Source organism: Echinops telfairi, unplaced genomic scaffold, assembly GCF_000313985.2.
Source record: "Echinops telfairi isolate 266 unplaced genomic scaffold, ASM31398v2 ScPeMD7_443;HRSCAF=831, whole genome shotgun sequence".
Taxonomy (NCBI): domain Eukaryota; kingdom Metazoa; phylum Chordata; class Mammalia; order Afrosoricida; family Tenrecidae; genus Echinops; species Echinops telfairi.
The window spans coordinates 67,150,656-67,170,095 of NW_022104341.1; the positions used below are offsets into that span (position 1 = coordinate 67,150,656).

A 19,440-nucleotide genomic window follows, 5' to 3' on the forward strand; every position below is an offset into this window, starting at 1 on the left:
AATGAAACACCCTTGTAGGAAGAGTCAACCGCCAGAAGAAAAGCCTGCCCTCACTCCGTGGTTTGCACACACCTCCCAGCTCAGGGTGAGCTCAGGAATAGCCCCTCGTGAACGGTTTCAGGTCCACCATTGCCCCATTAGTACAGTTTTAAGTGGTCTCTCGGTGATTGTTGCCACACCTGGAACCTGAAAGCAGACAAGTTCAAGCCCTTAGGCAGCTTCCCTGTAACTTGACCCCCTGAGTTATAAAATATCTGCAAAGGGGCTTTGGGGCCACACAGATCCCATGAGAGCCCTCTTCTGTGCCCTTTGTACTCTCGGCGGTGCCCTGGATTCCGAGGTGGTTGTTCTGAGCCTCACAAACTTGCAAAATAGAAAACACTATACCCTTTTCTAATTTGTTTAAATAAGCAGATTCAGAGCCTCCTGAATGTCAGGCGTTTTCACACAGGTGTGACTCCCACCACATTGACTTCCCCGTCAGTCAACAAGGTCAGCGACACAGCGTGGGGAGTCGGCTTTGACTCCTATGGGCGCCCTGCCCCGTGTGTCAGAGCAGAGCCGTGCCCCACAAGGTTCCCATGGCCTGAGTGTTCAGGAGGCAGCTCTGCAGCCCATTCTTCGGAGGGCTCTGGGTGGTCTTGAACACAAACTCTTCAGGGAGCAGCCTGCGGTGTTAGCCATTTGCACCACCCAAGGACACCAGGTGAGCCTGCCAGGGAGGGGGAACTGGCCCAAAGTGAAACAATCAGGCAATTGGAGCTCCAGAATTCGAACCCCTGTCCCTGATTGGCAAGCACAGCGCTCTTTCTACACCGACCGAAAGCTGTATACACCAAATCCTTCGATAATTTCTTTGACAATGTAAAGAATAGACAACTACTAAAGAGCGACAACTACTATGTCCTGACTCGGCCCTGCAAATCAACCCCACAGTTTCCCTTAATCCTTGCACCCAGGTTGTGGGGGAGGCCGTGTGAGCCCCGTTTCCCACTTAAGGAAGAGAAATGGAGGCTGTCAGCGGTGAGATGGTTTAGGTTCACACAGCCCAGATGGGGAGGAGGCGGCCTGGAGGCAAAGCTCGCTTTATGAATGGTGACCGCCAGAACTGTGGTTTGGTTGCCTTCTCTTTCTCGGCAAAGAGGACTACTCCAAAAAGATAAACAACCCTTTGGGCTACGGGGACAGTGGTCAGGCACGGACATGGACCTCGGTAACCAAGAGAAAGGTAAATAACCTCGCGCTGCCTGCTCCCAGCCCCGGGACCAGCTTCCCGGTGCTCCAGGCGGCGTCAGAGGGCAGGGAGAGCCTCCTGTCCAAGCCCCCAGCATGAACCGGGCTGATGTCTTGCCCTGATTTATGATCAAAGGAGGGCTGCTCTGTATGATAAATATTTATATGGTTCGTTAAATAATAGCCTGTATAAATATTATTTGAAATGTGGCACAGGAAACCACAGACTTCGCGGCTGATTCTTCAACAAAGACGCAGACTGCACAGTGTAAGCAGCCAGGGAAAGAGGAACATGGTAGCAGGGGCTGTTCTCGGCAAAGAAATCTCAGCAATTCGAAGGAGGGGGTAAATGCTACAAACACAATGCCGAAACCTGACCATGTGGGGCCGTTCGCTCTCGTCTCTCCCCCTTGCTTTACCTGAAATAACCTAACAGAAATAACACTCTCTCCGGCGGGTACACCTCTCCCAGGTGGCTGTGCTTACCTGCGGTACTCTTTCTTAGGAGTCCCACTGGAAGAGGAATCTGGTGGCTGTAACCACCGTCACCCGGGGACCTGGGAAGGCATTCACTCTCCTCTTTCAACTTTGACCCTTGCACTCTGTGGCCAGTTCATGTGACAAGTCCCATGCAATTTGGAAATGCATTTATTTATACTGCCATTGGGGGGGTGGGGTCTAGTAAGATTAGGAAGGAAAAGATAGGCAAAGAGAGTAAGCTTGTCCACTTCAGCTTTCTGAAGATAAAGAAGTAAATACTGCTTTAAGCACATTTCACAAGCTTTGAGTGGGTGAGAAAGTTTGGCAGGGAAGAGCTAATTTGGCAGTAGTAACTGGTTCTTTATTGGCTAAAGCAACAGTACACGAAGAGAAAAATACAACGTGCTGACAGGCACTTTTCTCCCTAGAGTGAAGTGCCATCCTTAAAGTGCCCCCCTGCTCCCTTTCCCAGCTCGTCCTTGACTTTCAGTTCAAGGGGGACACATTCTTCAAAGATTTACAGGTTGCCAAGGGGCCCAGGTGGCATCATGATTCTACTACACTACACGTTGGGCTGCTAACCACAAGCTTGGCAATTTGTAACTACCAACTGAACCTCGGGAAGAAGACAGGGTTTTCTACTCCACCGAGTGACAGTCTCAAAGCCCCACAGGTGCCATTCTACCAGGTCCCACAGGACCGCTATGAATTAGAATCGACCCGATGGCAGTGAGTGTGGTTTTGGTTCGGAACGCTAAATGACCTGATTCAAAATAAACCCCAATACTTCTTGGGTCCCCTGAATTTTGGAACTTTATAGTAGGTACACGGTGTCCCTCAGTGATGCAAATAGCTACTGCATTCTTCTGCTAAGTAAAATAATTGAGGTGACTCTCTCTCACTCACTCTCTCACACACTCACTCACTCTCTCACTCACTCTCTCATTCACTCTCACACTTACTCTCTCATTCACTCATTCACTTTCACTCACTCACTCTCTCACTCACTCTCATTCACTGACTCACTCACTCTCTCTCTAATTCACTCATTCTCACTCTCTCACTCACTGACTCACTCTCTCTCTCTAATTCACTCACTCTCAAAAATAAAAAATAAATAATTGAGGTTCTGATTTACCCGCAGGCACCTGGGGTGGTATTGAAAGTACCATGCACTGCTAAAAGGACAAACAGATCTGTCTTGGAAGAAGTACGGCCAGAGTGCTCCTTGGAGGCAAGGATGGGGAGACTGCGTCTGCCATACTTTGACACCCCTGGGAAAGGACATCCGATTGGAGAAAGTTGGGAGGCAAGGAAAAAGAGGGAGGCCCCCAACAAGACAGACGGCACTGCGGTCCCAAGAACGGGCTCAGGCATCGGAACAATCGTGAGGACCGCAGGACCGGGAAGTGTTTTGTTCTGTTGCGAACAGGGTCACTATTGGTCAGAACTGACTTGACAGCGTCTAACAACCACACAACAAAAACAGCGACACCTGGGTACAGGCCTGGTGACCCACTTCTGGAAAATCAGCCACTGCAAACCCGATGGCACACAGCTACTCTGACGCACGGAAGATCACCAGGAGTGGAAAGGACCCGGAGGAAATTGACTGTGAACAACTACACAAACAACCAGACGAAACTCATGCCACCGAGTCTATGCCGACTCCTAGCGCCCCTAGAGGACAAAGTAGAACTGCCCCTGTGAGTTTCCAAGACTGTAACTCTTTACAGAAGTAGAAAGCCTCATCTTTTTCCACTGGAGTGGCTGGTGGTTTCAAACTGCTGATCTTGCGGTTCACAACCCAATGTGTAACCACCTATACCACCGGGGCTACTAACAACTACTCAAGACATCATTAATCCAGAAGCACCTGATGGCTGGGGTGGACTGGACAAGGACTATCAGCCTATGTCTAGTAGGTCAGAAACAACATGGGCGTTCTATGACATCAGGGAGGTGGGGTAGTGAATTACTTGGTATGGCTCTTCTAGCCCAAAGCCCTGTAATTCATAACGATGGACTAGGTAGGCCTATACAAATGTGAGGAATCTGTGGCCCAGTAACGGATTGGAGAGCCTGCTAATACATGGCACCTCTGTGGGGTGGGCCACACATATCAGGGGAATGGAACTCCAGGTGGGGATTAGTCAGTTTTCCAGCCCACTAGGTTTAAAATGAGTCATTCCAGAATGATAAGTAGGGGGGCGGGGTGTCACTACATCAAAAAAAGAGGCAGTCTTCCTTTGGGCCCAGAGACCTCCTGGCAGGAGACAGAGAGATCTGTGAAACCAGAGACAGTGAGAAGCAGCACAGCATGGCAGAGAAGCAGTGGGAGCACAGGTAAGTAGGTAGGTAGAAACACCAAGAGGACAAGACAGAATGGTGAGCTTCCCAGCCCACTGAGCAAGGCTTAGTGGCTTAAAAAATAGGGTACCTCCTAGTCGCATTTGTCTGCGAAGTTACACCCTTAAGCTGATGCTACTGGCAGAGTAGAATGCCTTTGGGGCATTTATTGGCAGTGCCAAAAAAACTTCATAATACTGGCCAAAGCAGAGGTCAAGGAGCCTCAAGGCTGAGAAGCTGCAGACCAGACGGGCTTGCCTGTGGGTATGGCTGAGAACAGGCCGTCCTGACCAAAGAACTGTATTCTGATTGTTCCCAAGCCTCAATTATTGCCTGTTAACTTCCTTAATAATACCCCTAATGGTGAGTGTCTGCGAGATCTGTGTGGCCAGTCCCATGAATTATCAAGCTCAGACTGGAAACCACAGAGTGCGATGGAAGGGACAGTGATATCAGAACTAGTAAAGAAGGTTGGAGGGTGGAGGCTTGTCTGACATCTGCCTCATAGGAATTAAAGCCTTGGGCTGATGTTGAGTTTGATTCTCCGATCTCCTTGTGACGTTAGAGGAGGTCAGATCACACACGCGCACACATTTTTACAATGGGGATAAGCAAGGCATCACTCCCTCAAGGCTCCTGAGAAGCTGAACCAAGATATTACCTCTGCGAGTCCAAGAGGTCTGGGATTGTCCTTTATTCTGCCCTGGTGCCTCTCAAAGGGCCTGAAATGTGACAGACGGCCAAAAGAAACTAAAAGGAAGATACGAAAAAAAAACTAAAATTGAAATAAAACCCTGACTGCTATCGAGTCAGTGCTGACTCATAGCGACCCTGTGGATTTCTGAGACTAGAGCTGTTCACAGGAGTAGAAAGCCATCCTCCTCCTACAGAGCTTTTGAACTGTAGGAGCCCAACTAGTAAGGTCTACACCACCAGGGCTCTCGGAAGGAAGACAAAGTGGAGGAAACTGTGGGAAGTGGAGGAGGGAAAGAGGAACTGCGGGGGAGAAAGGTGGAGGCCAATGAAGATGAGGAGGCAACTGAATTGTGGGAGTGGATAAAATCGTAATATGAGAAACCCCTTGATTGATTTTTAAAACGGGGTAAAAGAGAGGTGACAGAAAGGAGACGGGTAGAGGGAAGGTGGGAGAATGAGAAAAGGAAACAGAATAAAGGCAGGGGCGAGGGGGGAGGGACAGAAGGTGAGAGAAGGGGCAGGGAGGGAGGTGAAGGAAGGAAGGAAAGGAGGGAGGGAAGGACGGTCCCTGGGTCAAAGTTCTTAATCATCCCACAAGAATATCCACCAGCTTCTTCCTGCCCAAGAAAAAGTCCACACTGGAGTCAAAGACAGATAATGGGAACATCAATTCTCGGAGGCTCCGATGTAAACCCAAATATCAAACAAACCACCCCCCAAACCCTCTCACTATTCTGAGGGGTGACCCAGCACACCTGGTGGATCCACTGTCACTCAACCTCAGAGATGCCAAGGCCGAGCGCACCCAGGAATTTACACAAAGGACCCATAATGTTTATGCCCCTCGAGGCAGCTCTCTGGAGTGAAGAGACCCCTGACACCATAGGACATGAGGAAACACATCCCGGGCTTGTCTCAGAGCCCAGGGATTCCCCGGGAAAGCTCCATCAAGCAGTGCAGAAGTCATCCTGCCAAGAGACGTGGGGTGAATCTTCACAGCCAAGGAAGGGCGTGGGCAAGGCTTCTCTTAGTACCTCTAATGCATGCATGCACACACGATACTGTTCATAAACGGTAAGGGAAGGCACTAACACGAGTCTGCCCACGTGGGAGAAATGCAGGCAGTTCTCCCAAATCTCTGAGAAGGCAAACCTCAGGTGGAGATTGGTTTAATTCGTGTTTTAGTTGATGATTAATGTGTCTGTGTGTCCGAGGGTTAAATCTGTATTCACTTGGTAGTCTAGTGCCTAATGGTTTGGTCAAGCACTAGTCTAGATGTTGGAGTTGGCTTTCCATAAAGAGATTACTAAGAGGGATCTCATCCAGTCAGGTGAAGGCCTTAAAGGAAAATCCATTTCCCTGGGAGGATTCGGCCTTCGGGCTATAAATAGAATTCCTCTCATTCCCTGACCTAATCTACTGAGCTGGAATGCAAGACTGCTGGAATTTCCCGCCTGTCACCTGGCCTACAGATTTTGGACTTGCCAGTCTCCACAATCACACGAGCCAACTGCTAAAAAAAAAAAAAAATTCTCTTCCATCCAAACTTCCTCTGTTCCCCAATGCATGTGCAAAGACATATATGTATAGGTACATGTCTATAAATATACATATAATTTCTTTTAAAAAATACACCAACCCTGTTAACAGAATAGAACTGCGCCTTTGGGTTTCCAAGACTATAAATCTTTAGGAGAACAGAAAGCCTCATCTTTCTGCCATGCTGTGCCTGGTGGATTCGAACAGCTGAACTTGTGGTTAATAGCTCAACTCATAACCCACTACACCACCAGAAATCCTGAATTTTTAGTTTAATACTACCACGAGACACTCTTAATTAAATGTTTATAAGAGATAAGCCTCTGAACAGTCATGTATTTGCTCCCTTGTGTATATCAAGCTCCCTTGAGGATATAATGGCGATAGCTGGTTGTTCTTAGTTGTGTTGGACAAGGGGGGTGGGGGAGAGACTCAAGTTTCAATTTCCAGAGAGCCATGTAAATGACCTCTACATTATATGTGCCCTAAGAGAAAACCTTATATGTTTCCTAAGAGAAAAGCTCTGTCCTATAGCCACAGAGCTGAGATTTCTGTAAACCAAACCTTGAGGCTCGCCTTATGAGTAAAGAAATAGCACACCAATTGAGTCCCCAGCTTTGCAAAGTATGTCACGTCAAGGAGACAGTGGTGACTGGGAAGAACGGGATCCTGAAAATGGGATTTGGGGCATATGGGCAGAAATTTTAGTCACTCGACACTTAACCAGTTGTGCTACTCATGGACTCTGACCCTCCTACTTCACTCTCCCAACAGCCCTGTGATAACAACGGACACACCCAAGCAGACCCTCAACTGGAATGCACTGTGAGCCCATTGTGGGACTCAAAATAACATATTCACAGTTTCAGGGATTACTCGGATGGTGGACATCTGAAGGGCACTTGTCTGTCTTCTGCATTGTACTTGAGCGACCCCTCTCAAGAACTTATTGTTCTTGTGAGGATTCTTCTGTGCCAGCAAAAACCGCTGTTTCATTCATCAGAAAGTACTCCTGGTTCAAATACTTTAAGCAAAACTGAACAAACGATGTGTGACAATAAAAGGGTGGCTTTATGTTGCCACCAGAACCCTGGCCATCCTTAAGGGAGTCAAGCATCTTACTCCATCTTCCACTTTCTCCCCACATACAGAAGAGGTAGCCATGTCAGTGCCCTTCAATGGATGTCGTTACCATGCTAACCACCAGCCAACTCAGTATTTTTCAGGTGGCTGAGGCTCTTCCTGGTCTGAACTGAGTTTTTGTTTGTAAAGCAAGTGTGAGGGGCTTGGAGTGGGACCACATTTAATCTAATTATGTAGAAAGGTATGGAGCCCTGGTGACATCATGGGTTATAGGTTGAGCTACTAAGCACAAGGCGAGGAGTTCAAAACCACCGGCTGCTCCACAGGAGAAATATGAGGCTTTCTACTCCCATGAAAGTCTCAGAAACCCACAGGGGAATCCTATCCTGTCCTGCAGGGTTGCTATGAGTCTCCATCGATTTGAAGGCAGTGAGTCTGAGTTATGTTCAGAGAGGATGCTGAACTCAATGGGTGTGGGGTGTAGACAGATTGGTTGTCTCTTTAATTTCAAGGTTGGAAACAAAAGGCAGAAAAGTCAAAAGGCACCCAACTCCGTGCCTGTCTCACCATGTGGCAGTCATAGCATCAAAAAGGAGTCCACCCCTTGGTGGCATTCCAAGCCACCTTCCCAAGTGAGCCCCACAGGAAAAGCGCCACAGGGGTCACAAGGAAACACAAAATGCAGCCCCTGTGGGCCTGAGTCATAACCTAGCTCCCAAAGGAAACACGGAGGAGAACTCGCCAAATAGCAACCCCAGGCCTGCAAACAAATACCGCCTGGATGCGAGTTAAACCTCAGCTCTCCGGCATCCTCCCGGACAGAACCCGCTCACCCGCCTTGCCACCCACCTTGCCACCCACCTGTTCTGTGACGGCAGTTCTTGACTTTGTGCATGCCTTCTGGGCCTTTCCTGAGCCAGTCCCTGGTATGGAGGAAGGCAGATGGCAACTCCTATGGATGACACCCATCAGGCCATGTGCTTCTCCCATTTACAGACAAGGAAACCTCAATCCCAAGAGGACGCACACCTGCTGATGGCCCTGAAGCCAGTAGACAGGACCTAGTCTAGCTTGTCTAAGTCAGAGCGAGGCTCTTGCCGTCGGGTAGAGTCCGACGAATGGCGACTACATATATCAGGTAGAACCGTGCTATGTGGAGCTATAAGGGCTGGTTTTTCAGAAGCAGATTGACAGGATGCTTTTCTGAGTTGCCTCTGGGTAGACTCTGTCAATGAGCAGACTGGGGCATCTGTAAAATTAAAGAGTTTATTGAAGAAACAAAATGATCCAGGACTGGATACAAGCGCCTTGTACGGTTGCACCAAAATGCAACAGAGAAAGAAAGCTCCGTGCACGGAGCTTAACCATGGTGGATCCGGGAACTCACGAGAACATCCTGGTTGGTGAACATTTACAAAATCAGACTTTAACACACACAAGGCAATGGCAAGACTCACTCAAGCATGATTTTGCTGATCAGAAAGCTTGAGTTACTTAGCAGTTTTCTCGAGGGATGGTTCTGAGGGCCAACCTGAGTGCATGTTCTTCCCAGAAGCATGAGGAAGGGAGGGAGGAGGGCGCCTGCAGGCTTCCTGGGGTAATGCTGCTAGCTCGCTTTCAAAATCAGCTCAGATTAAGCAGTGAACAGAGGAAAGAAAAAAAAACAAAAACTAAACGGCGTCTGGCCTGAATCTCTGGCAGAAGCCTCTCCTATGGCAAGCACCTAGTGCCTTTGAGCTCCTTCACAATCCGGACCTCCACCCAGCGGCCGAGGGAGTTATCATGTCGACCACTCAGGGACTCCCACACTCACTCCTGCTGTTACTGCTCTGGTCGGACGCCATCAAATCAATTGTGAAGCACAGCGACCCCATGTTACAGACTAGCACTCTCCACAGAGCTTTCCAGGCTGCAGCCTTGACAGAGGCAGATGGGCAGGTCCATCTTCTGTGGAGGTGCTGCCTGGCTTCAAACCACCACCAACAGCTTTAGGTTATGCACCACATTTCTCAGACTAACCAAATTCCCTTCTTCCTCGTCAAACTTCAGAAGGAACTTTCAAAACCACCCATGCCGTGAAACATTTATAGACCTTCGGCCATTAGAAAGCCTTTCCCAGCTCTGATTAATACTACCTCGTACCACTATAAATCCTGATGTAGAAAAGATAAACTACCAACCAACAACATTCTACTCCATACTTACTCACACCTTGAGAGAAAGACAATATAGTGTAATGCTGGGGAATAACGAGGGGAGGAAAGAAATTGTAACATAATAAAATGAGAAAAATAAAATAAAAACTCTAAGGACTCCCTGCCCCTGGAGTGCTCTAGGGAGCACCAGCAACAAGTCTCTGGGCAGCCAGTAAAGATGGTCAAGCTAGTGGCTGAAGCCCTCCTCCCGCTGCGGCAGGCTCCCCCTTGACCATGGGTCCCACCCACAGGAAGCACAGGAAGGCACCTGGAGGGGAGACGGAAGACTTAGTAGGAGTCCATCCAGGCAAATGGACCAACCAGTTAGTCTCTCTTTCATGAACCCAATTTACACTAATTTCTGTAAAAGCAAATATTTGGATTTAGGGTCTCCCAGTCTCATTTCAAAGGAGGCCTGGTGGTGCTGTGGGTTAGGCGTAGGGTTGCTGGCTATATGGTTGAACTACATGCCATTCAAACCCACCTGTCGCTCCTTGGGAAGAAGATGAGGCTGTCTACACGCGACTGAAGACTGACACTTTGGGGATCCCTATAGAGGGGTGCTCTGAGTAGGAATCTACTTTATGGCACTGGATTTGGTTTTTGGTTATTTTCATGCCAAGTCTCTGGAAACTGAAAAATGCTACAGTTGGCACAAAAGGCATGGGGAGGAGGGGTGTGAAGAGGGAGGGTTGACTCAACCAAAAACCAAACTGACTGCCATCGAGCCTTTGCCGACTCATAGTGACCCTGTAGGACAGAGTAGAAGTGCCCCTGTGAGTTTCTGAGAGTGTAACTCTTTACAGGATTAGAAAGCCCAGGTGGTTCTGAACTGCTGACCTTGCAGTTAGCAGCCCAACTCATAACCACTATGCCACAAGAACTCCAGTCTGCTTCTAAGCATAGGGTTCTTGTATTTTAATCACTCATATGCCAATTCCAAAGCTAAACCCCTGAGATAGTTTATTGTGCCAGCCTGGCTGATAAACGCAGGTGGGATTGACTGAGGGGCGGAGAGATGGATGGCTTGGTGAGCCTTGCCTTTCTTGTCTCTCGCTCTGTGATCATCGGACCAGTGTGCGGCTGCCTTGCTTGTTCTGTGCCTCAATTTAAAGGCTACACTGCCTGTGGGATGCCTAGCCTGTGGACTGTGTTGCTGTAAGTTGAGGTCCCTTTAAGACTTCTCTGGAGCTGGGGACTGGCGGTTGGTGACCTGCCTTGTGATTGGCTGCTGTGCTGACATAGCCTAGCTCTCTCTACAAATAGAGGAAGATCTGGCATCAGACAGAGACTTGAAGGACTGCTAGTCTCTCAACTTTCTCTCACGGACGTGAGTTGCACTAAGCCATTTATAGTGCTTTCTAATTTAACTGTTTATTTCTTGTATTGTATATTTATCTGTATATGATTTAACAGTTCATTTTTCGTTATATATCTAATTATCTTTATAAATAAATATATTATATTATCAGGAATTTGGTTTTATCTCTCTAGAGAACCCTGTCTAACACAACCCCTGACAGCAACAACAAACTTGCATGCAAACTTAGTGACCTACTCTGACATGGACTCCTCCTTGTGAACCATGAGAGCCTAGCCTTCTTGAGTTCTCAGTAAATTAAATAAATATGCATTTTCTTTTCCTCTGTCTCGTTCTTCTCCAAAAGGCTGCTGTTGATTTGATGACATTATTAACTATGAAATGATTCTCCCTAAAACTACTAGACCTTCAAACCAAGGCCATTATCATTAGCATACTGGCTGAAACCCATGGCTTTTCCCAGAAAGTGACTCAAATTAAAACAATAGAAGAACCCACCAAGCTTAATGACTGCTGTTAGATGCCTGCAAATTAAGGTAGCGCTCAAGGCGGCCCTTTCCCTCCCCCAAATCTAGTGGATCCAAACTTCTAAGGGCCCTATAAGGTTTAAAAAAAAAAAGAAGAGAAAATTCATTCTCTATATTAGCTTGCAAAGCTCTTTTCTAAGAGGCAACAGGTAGCCAGGGGCTGATTGAAGTCTTTGGCCTGTTCTCGTTTGGCCTATTCTGTTTCTGAACCCATGACTTTGAGGTCTGACATGAAAGGTTGCCCCGTCAAAAAAAAAAAAAGATTCCTTTGAAGATTAAACATTAGACTTAGGAACACTCTGCCAGTCCACAAACATAACCCAAAACCAGTCAAGCCAACCAGCTGTTGTGAGTCAAGTTCCACTCAAGACGACCGGTGTGTTGCAAACTAGAACTGTGTTCCAGAGGATTTTCAAGGCTGGGAATTTTGGACATTGTATGGCCAGGCCTTTCTTCCAACATACCTCTGGGTAGGTTTAAGGACCAACTTTGGGCGAGCAGTCACCCAACACTTTACTATTTGCCCCATTCATGGGCTCTACAAGCGGTTGAAGTATCTAACGCTTCTAAAAATTCATGAAAAAAAAAAAGGAATGTAAAGACAATGGAATTTTTCACTGACTTTTGGAAGTCCCCTCATGCATGTGAGCAATCCCTAATGCATTTACTGCCCACAGTAAAGCCTAAGCTCTGTACCTTAACTCCCTTATCCAAGGTTTCACTTCCGGAGGTTTCCGTTATCCTCATGCAGCGGAGGCCTGAGAAGAGTTCAATTGGGCACTGTTCTGAGGGGCGTCCAGTTCGTCCCAGAGCCGACTTCCTCTTCTGCTGGATGTGGGAAAATACAGTTGACTGAGTGGCTGCACTGCACCCTGCCGGCGTCAGAAGGGTCACCACTGCCTTCCTGGGGCCCTCTAAGCACCGGCTGTCTGTAAAAAAAATAAAACAGAATAGGTAGGGTTTGGTGCTGTATGTTAAAAACTTAAGATAATACTTTGAAAACTAAGATACACCTAACCCAAACCATGTTATTTTCAATTGCCCCGTGTGTACATGAAAGCTGGACACCCATAAGGAAGATCAAAGAGGAACTACGCCTTTGCGTTATGGCACTGGGGACGAACACTGAACATACCTTGACCAGCCAGACGACTGAAATCTGTCTCAGAAAGGAGGAGGGTGAAACTCCTCGTGTAGTTTGGCCATGTGATCAGAAAGGATCAGTCCCTAGACAAGGGCATCACACTGGGGAAGGCGGAGAGTAAGCCACAGAGAGGAGGACGCTCAAGTTCCATGAGAGGGCATGACACACTGGCTGTAACTGTGGGACCAAGCAGGAAAGACTGTGAGGATGGCACAGGAGGACCGGACAGTGTTTCTTCTATAGTACGCAGGGTCACGAGGAGTTGGAACTGACTCGACCCAACAAAACCGACTATCCCTGATTTCGACATGCAGCGGAACATTGCTGCAGGAACACAGGGGAGAAGGGGCAGGCGGGTACCAAATTTGATTCATACAGCTCTAGTTCCAGCCTCTCTCTCTAAAATTTAGTCTAAATGGAACCCCCATTTCAATCCCTTACATTCCAATACTCCAAAACGACTAGCATTTCCTGAAATGAAGGTCCGTGGTGTTGCAGCAAGTGGGCATGAGAAAGGTTAGTAGGGTGAACCAGCGAGCTGCATTATGGGAGAAAGATGTGGTAGTCGGCTTCTGTCAGTAGCTATGAAAATCCTAGGAAGCTGTTCGACTCCATCCTGTCAGGTTTCCATAAGATGGAATTGACTTGCTGGCATTGAGTTTACGGGGTTTTTTGTTTGTCTTTGTTTTTGTTCTGGGTGTTTCATTAAGTACCTTTACATCAATACAAATTATTTCTTGAACCAGCTTACATTTTGAGCTACTCCTCATCTTGGTGTTTACCCTGTGGCACGGCATCAGTAACTTAGTAAGTGGCCTTGCAAACCTCCCCAAAAGCTTTGGAGAGGTTTTAAAGAGTGTCCCCCTTCAGCGGACCAAAGGAGATACTAGGGTTCCCAGAAGTTGGGTCATTTGCCTGAGGTCACAGAGTGGGATTTCTATCTCCCATCAAAATCTTTCCACAGCGTCACTTGGTAATTTCAACACATCTTAATGGTAGAAGCCTCAGTCTACCATCAAAGTTGATCACATGATTCTACAGTCCCAGAAGTTGGTAATGTAGACTTGAGTTTGATCTATTTACATCATTCTTGATTTGACAGATTTTGTCTGTTCAGCTTCCCCCCCCCCCCTCCCTATATGCAGCCCATAACAGTCTTTTCTTACTTCTCCATCCAAGGCCAGTTGAACTGTTTCCACAGCACACAGCTCTCAATCTAGTGGACAACAGATGTCAATGCAGCTCAGTCCCAATTCCAGATGGTCAAGGCACAGGTAACCCAGCTAGCCTGCATGATTTCTACTGTTCTTCCCTACTCTACCCAAACCCACCATTCATATACATCACTATATGGATACCTGTAAAGGATCTCTAGTGGGGCAGTGGGTTAAGTGCTAGGGTGCTAACTGCAAGGTCAGCGTTCAAACCTGCCCACTGCTCCAAAAGAAGGAAGTCCTGTGAGAAGTGTGCCTTGAGAGGATGCTACCTTAGATCAAGCGGTTCAGCTGGTCCAAGGCAACTTCTCGGGAAGGAAGCCTCCTATTAGCCCTCTCCCAACATTTCTGTTAAGATTCTCCATGAGCCACACCTCACTGGAAGACAGAGTTAGAAAGCCTTAGAGATCCAGATCCATGACATTTCTGCCTTTTGTCCCTTTTCTTTTGTCCCCGCCTGTCCCTTTACTCTGCCAGCGAGTTGACGATGCTAACGCATCGGGACCCTGTTATACGGCAGAGCGGAACTCTTCCATCATGTCCTGAGAGTGTCAATGTTTCCAGGAGCAGCCTGCACCATCTTTCTCCAGGGAAGCCACTGAGAAGTTTGAACTGCAAGCCCATGGGTAGTAGCCCAACGCTAAGCTCACCACAGCAGCAGTGGTCCCTTCTGCCCCGTTAGACCTAGAGATGTAACAACCTTGTTGTTAGCCCCGGGGTTTCAGACTACCCTGACCTTCCAACCAGTTCCTTTACTGAAATTATCCTTAAATGGACGTGTCTTCTGTCTCCTAACGCACTTCTTGCACTTTGTCCTTTTAGATCAGAAGTCGTGAAGCTCGCCATTACTACTAGTCCCTGGGTCCCTTATTCCCATCTTCTAAAAATCCCTTCTTCACATTTTCTTCGGAAATTCCACTTGGACACTCCATTTTCAGACAAGGTAGAGAGCCAAGAACCAGATTTAGCCATCCTGATGGGGGCAGTGCGGAGTGGAGAGCCAAAGCCCATTAGTAGGCCACTGGAGATCCCCTTGCAGAGGGGTCTCGGGGAGGAGATTAGCCAGTCAGGGTGTGATGTAACAATGATGAGAAATACAACCTTCCTCTAGTTCCTAAAGGTTTCCTCCCCGCTCCCACTACCATGACTCGAATTCTATCTTGCAAGACTGGCTAGACCAGAGGAGGTACACTGGTACAGATAGGAACTGAAAATACAGGGAATCCAGGATGGATGAGCCCTATAGGACCAGTGGTGTGAGTGGCAAAACAGGGAGGGTAAAGGGAGAATGGGTAGGAAAGAGGGAACCGATTACATGGAACTGTGTGTGACCTCCTCCCTGGGGGACAGACAACCGAAAAGTGGGTGAAGGGAGAAGTCGGACAGGGCAAGATATGACAAAATACCCATTTATAAACTATCAAGGGCTCATGTGGGAGAGGGGAGCGGGGAGGGAGGGGAAAAATGAGGACCTAATGTCGGGGGTTTAAATGGAGAGAAAATGTTTTGAGAAATGATGTACAAATACGCTTTACACAATTGATGTGTGTATGGATTGGGATAACAGTTGTATGAGCCCCTAATAAAATGTTTAAAAAAAAAAAACAACTAAAAAGTAAGACAAAGCATAGGGAAAAAATGATTCTCAAACGTTTGGACATCAGGCAACAAAATACAATGGTCCCAGAGAGATCACACATCAGAGTCCACCTTCAGAGTGACCACACCAAGTGTTGGTGAGGCTGGACAACAACTGGAACATTCATATACTGCAGGAAAGAAGGCAGTATCATTTTGGAATCCAATTTGGCTGTTTCTTAAAACGTTAAAACATATCCTCATCATTTGTACTAGTTATTCGTAACCAAGAAAAATTTAACCATGTATCTATACAAAGATTTTTCACAAATGTTCAGAGCAGCTTTATTTGGAATACTTCAAAATGGTAAGTAACTCAAATACCCATCATCAAGTAAATGGATAAAAAAATTATGGTCTACCCATACAACGGCTATGACTCAGTTAAAAAAGGAATAACCTACTGATACATACAACATGGAGGAATTGCAAAAGTATTATGCTAAGAAATCATACAGACAAAGAAATATATATACATATTTGTGTATATATATATATATATATATATGACTCATCCTGATATACAACGGTTGAAATCTAAACTATAGTGGCAAAAAACAGATCGCTGACTGCTAGAACTAAGGCGCTCTGGTGGCAGAGCAGATTACCATAGGGCTGCTGACTTCAAGGTCGACTGTTCAAAATCACTACCGTTCCTCAGGAGAAAGAGGAAGCTTTCTCCTCCGGTAAAGATTTCCAGCCTAGGAAACTAGTAGGGGCAGCCTTCTCGGTCCCACAGGTTGTTCTGAGTCAGAATCGTCAGGATGGCAGGGAGTGGGGTTGTTGGGAAGGAGGATCGGGTGGGAAGAAATTACGAAATGCCACAGATATTTGGGGTGGGGGTGGGGGAGCGGATATGTTCTTTACCTTGATTGTGGTCGTTTCTGATACATATTTCAGAACTTTTCAAATTTAACACTTTAAGTATATCATTTACTTTATGCCAATTATACCTCAATAAAGATTTACTTAAAACTTTTTTAAAAATCTCAGTTAAGAATGCCTTTCTCGTTCTTGATTGTACTCTATCTGCTACATTCCTCCTTTATCCCCTACATCCTGGCAATAATTTCACAACAACCATTCTAACTGCATCATTGTTCTCCATCCCCATGATTATTGACCTAACCTATCACTCACCTGTTATTACAGCCTCTTCAGTTTCCACTCTTAGCCATGCTCTACCCTGCAGCCAGAATTGAGTTTTTAAATCACAAACCTGACCACATCATTTCCATAGCTGACTGATTTCAAACTCTGTCTACAAGACTCATCAGACCTTTCCTGACACGACCCCAGCTCCCTTTCCAGTCTCTAACCTGGTGGATTCCCCACTTCCCACGTTCTGCTCCAACCACACTCATCCACACCTGCCATGACCACTTCATCCCAAACATGCTGTCTTCCTGACCGCCCTTGCCCTTTTGCCTTTCTCTTGCCCACACAAAAGCAAGCTTCATAACCTAGCTTAGCTTGAAAACACACAGACGTCATGCTCATCATCTTATTTTCCCAAGCCTAGAGTCCTGGTAGGGTAGTATTTACGTGTTGGGCTGATAACGACAAGGTTAGCAGTTCAAAACCACCAGCAGCTGCTCCTTGGGAGAAAGATGGAGAGTTGTCTACTCCCATAAAGAGTTAACAGTCTCGGTCACCCACAGGGCCTGTTCCACCCTGTCCTAAAGGGTCACTACGAGTCCGCATCGACTGGATGATGAGTTTGGTTTTGGGTTTTGGAGCACAGTGATGAAGCTTAGTGGTACAGAGGTTAAGACACTTGACTGTTAATCTAAAGGCTAGCAGTTTAAACCCACCAGCTGCTCCATGGAAGAACAATGTAGTAATTTGTCTCTATAAAGGCTTAGTCTTGGAAACTCTCTGGGGCGACTTTACTCTGCCCTACAAGGAGGCTGATAATTGGTTTGTGTTGGTACAGTCCTGGCCCAGAGCAAGTACCATAGAATGAGGGAACAAATGAGTGAATGGAAGAAATGCTTTGGTTGACCTCCTCTCCCATCACTTGGGTGCGTCTCTATCCCACCTTATAAAAGGGTGCAAGGGGCAGAGCTTAAGTGACCTCTGTAGTACCTTTTGGCAAACACGATTAGTTAAAATCCCCTTAGGGGGTGCTACACTAGCTAAGAGTTAAAAGGCAAGAATCATTATTTCAAATTGTTTTAAAACTAGCTAGTAATTAACTGTGATTTGAACCCAGAGAAAGGGCAGGGACCAGGAACCTGATTTCAAGAAAAGGCAAGGCCTATAGCAAAAAATTATCACAGGCTGAAAGAAGGCTCAGATCTCCTCCCAGAAAGCTTAATTCATCCAGAGACACAATTCTCCACCTCTGGGTTAGTCCCTTCTCCCCAAACACAAGTCTGAACTTCCAAATCCTGCCAGAGCGGTTCCTGACCTCCTCCCCTTGCCCCACGTCCAGGCTTGTTTTATCACTTCTGTTCAAAGGCAGTAAGTGAGTGGGGTTTGTACCCCCAGCAAACCTGAAGGACAGTCAGAGCCTCCCACCAAGTCTTCAGCTGCTTTTGGCCCTTCCCATAGCCAGGCAGTGTCACCAAGTGGAATCAAGTCTGAGGGATTCATTAACAGAACACTAGCTTAGCTTTAAAAAAAAAAATTAATCATTTGTTGAATCATAGGAAAAGATTGGGGAGAGCAAGCAAAACTTTGCCATTTAAATAATAGCACAAACTAAGAAGCATAGTCACTTTCTGCCTCCAGATGTCAAATTTTTAAAAACCAACATCAAGAAAACAACTTGCCCATGTTCTGATATTGACTGGTCCTTTTCGTTTGGGAACAAAATAGGTGTTAAGGTATTACAAGGGTTTTCGTGGGATAGTGCCCCTTAGAAAAGTGAAATTCATAAAAGAGGCAGATCTCCCTTTCGGAGCAAGGGAATTCTACCTTATCAGTGAGAGAACGTCTAGACTAAACTGTGCCTCAGACAGGGTCCCAATTGCCATCGAGTCCGTTCCGACTCAAGGGGACCCTTCAGGACAGAGGAGCCCTGTCCCTGTGGGTCCCACGAGACTGTAAGTTTTTGTGGAAGTAGAAAGCCTCATCTTTCTCACGCAGAGCAGCTGGGGGTTTTGAACTGCTAAGCCTGCTGAATACAGTACCAGCCTTAAAATGCCTAAGTTAACCACGTATGAGCTAAAGAGGCTCCGGAAATAATGCCAGGGGAAAATCGCACTGTCCTGAAATTGGGCCAGGAAAGGTGAGGAAGAGAGGGATTGGATATAATTAACTGGGAGCTGATTCTAGCTCCCACACCTTTCTTGGGTAACCTTGGAGATGCAGTAAAGGGCCAATCCTTGGTGCCCAGAATCCTCACCAAGGAACTGGCAGAGGGGACTCCACAGCGCCCGGAAGCCCAAGGCCTGGCTGGTGTGAGGCTGTGAGTGCGGGCAGAGGGGCAGCGGCCGCTGGAAAACGGGAGGAAGGCCCTTTCGGGCAGGAGCAACCTCTTCCCGGACGTGTGAGCTGAGCTCCTGCAAGCCCCTCTTGCACACGTGGGACTGGGAGGAGAGCCACTTACTTGTCCAATCTGAAATTACATTGTAGCCAGCCAGGCTCTGCAATGAGCTGCGCGGTACTGCACTGCGCAGCAACGGGGCGGTCCCCACTGGAGGCAGCAGCACCGCCCCCGCCCAGGCCCAGGGCCACGCCCACTAAGGGGACCAGGCCCTTGTAAAGCGCGCTCCGATTGGCTCTTCGAACCGGCCCCGAGATTGGCCCGTATTTATCCAGTCCGCCACCTCCAGAGCTTTTGCTTTCCTGGACTTTTAAAGGCACAGAATAGGCCCGGTGCATTGTTGCTTGGAGATTCCCTGAATCTGGATTGATGCCAGGGACTCTGGGTGGTGTGGTGGTTATGCATTTGCCTGCTAAACGCACGGTCTGCAGTTGGACTACACCAAGCACTGGCAGGAAAAAGACTAGGCTTTCTACTCCCTTAAAACATTTTTTTAAAGGTACATTCTACTCTGCCCTGTGCTGGGTT

At 47.3% G+C, this 19,440-nt stretch overlaps 1 protein-coding gene across 4 annotated transcripts in view; it reads right to left on the bottom strand.

The window, feature by feature from the left end:
- FGGY (FGGY carbohydrate kinase domain containing) overlaps positions 1-18,854 on the bottom strand; it is a 564,284-nt gene extending 545,430 nt beyond the window's left edge. Inside the window, exons 1-2 of one of the 4 annotated variants that reach the window (XM_045291915.1) lie at positions 18,772-18,854; positions 12,120-12,352 (exon numbers count right to left, since the gene is read on the bottom strand). The gene's annotated coding sequence lies outside the window, so the exon portion shown is untranslated. Of the gene's footprint in view, positions 1-1,719; positions 1,794-12,119; positions 12,353-12,558; positions 12,642-16,559; positions 16,606-18,771 lie in introns of those variants that run through there. The other 3 variants (XM_045291914.1, XM_045291916.1, XM_045291917.1) reach the window with 3 other exon arrangements.
- Between the last annotated feature and the right edge of the window lie 586 nt (positions 18,855-19,440).